This window comes from Hetaerina americana, unplaced genomic scaffold (genome assembly GCF_022747635.1).
Source record: "Hetaerina americana unplaced genomic scaffold, ioHetAmer1.1.p SCAF_66, whole genome shotgun sequence".
Lineage (NCBI taxonomy): Eukaryota > Metazoa > Arthropoda > Insecta > Odonata > Calopterygidae > Hetaerina > Hetaerina americana.
In genome coordinates, this window is record NW_027287272.1 from 2,314,546 (window position 1) to 2,316,098 (window position 1,553).

The window sequence follows — 1,553 nt, forward strand, 5'->3', positions numbered from 1 at the left end:
ATCCACGGCGTTCGGGGAAGGAGGGAAATATAAAGAGATCATCATGTGAGCTTAACGCAGCATTTAGTCATGATGAATGATGAACAGTTCTTAATGTGACCATTGTCTTTATTTCGCCAAAAATTGCGATCAATAATCAATCATGACGTCCTATTAAGACTGATTTCAAAACCATAATGCAAAAAGTCGATAATCGACCGTTTCTTTCCAATGTTGGCAAGTGGGTTATAAGATTGTAATTAAACTGTTGAAGTGTTGACGGAACGTTGGCGGACTCTTGCCGTATGGATAAAGAGCTAAATGGTTCCCTTGTCCTAACCAAGTCATTGTTCGTTGATTTTTCAGAGGAAACCGGGGTAACGGAGAAAGTGGAAGCAACTGAAGGTTTGACCGCCCGGTTGTTCGACGGATTCGGGAGCAAACGTCCTAAGAAGCCCCACCGTCACAGCTCCAGCCATGGCAGTTCCAGCGAGGAACACAAACCCCACAAGCCCCATAAATCCTCGCATTCTCACAGCAGCAGTTCCAGTTCTCACGACTCGTCATCATCGTCGTCATCTCGCGATTCCAGCGACTCCAGTGACAGCCACGAGCACCCACACCCGCCACCGAAAATCTGCGTGAAGTTGCCCAAGTGCCATGACAAGGAATAGGAATACAGTGCACTCGGGATAGCCCTGTCCATCGGCAAGGGTCAGTTCCCTGGACAGAAGCAGTTCGGGAGGGAAATCTGATGGTTCAGCAAGAGAGTCGCCGAAGCAATGGGTTATCAATACTTTAAACAGGGTGGAGACAAGCTTACTCAAATGGATACTGCCTGGTGTATGTACTTTGAGGTATTATAATCCAGAGAAAAGCCATTCAATGAAAGCCAATCTGCTCCTTGTTTGTAATATAACCTTGCGGGATGTCACGATATGTTAGAAGTCAGCCATGTTTCTTTCCAACCCATGCGCGCGCCGCGGTGTGGGAGCTCGGTTGCTTCTTTCACTCCTACAGCTTCACTTGAAACAATAAAGAGACATTTATTTGAGATATATTGCATCAAATTTCTCCTTGGTCTTTATTGACAGAATATTATTTTCAGATGGCACCAATACTCCTCAGAAACCATCGATTCTATCCCCTTTTCGTCAAACTTTCATGAATCTTCTCTTTAACAGTTTGCATATCGTAATATGATTCAATGAACCGTACAAAGGACGTCGCACGGTTCCATACTATTAAAGTGCGATAAATACTTGAATATAGTATCGACGCCGACGGTGTTTTGCGATATTTGTTATGCATGAGTTTATGAGTTTTCATTATTTACTTCTTAGGTTGATTACGTCTAATTGAGTGGATTAATGTTTCAAAAAATTTATCGAGCCACCGCCCCATTGTTTGTATCCATTAACATTTGCCCAACGCCCCCCAATCGATTGGTTTAAAATAATTATAAAAGCCATAACGCAAATTAACCGAAAAGGAGCATTGAACATGACCACACAATGGTGTATTTATATTCGAATAGATTTACAGTTTTCATAACACATTTATCGAAGAGACAT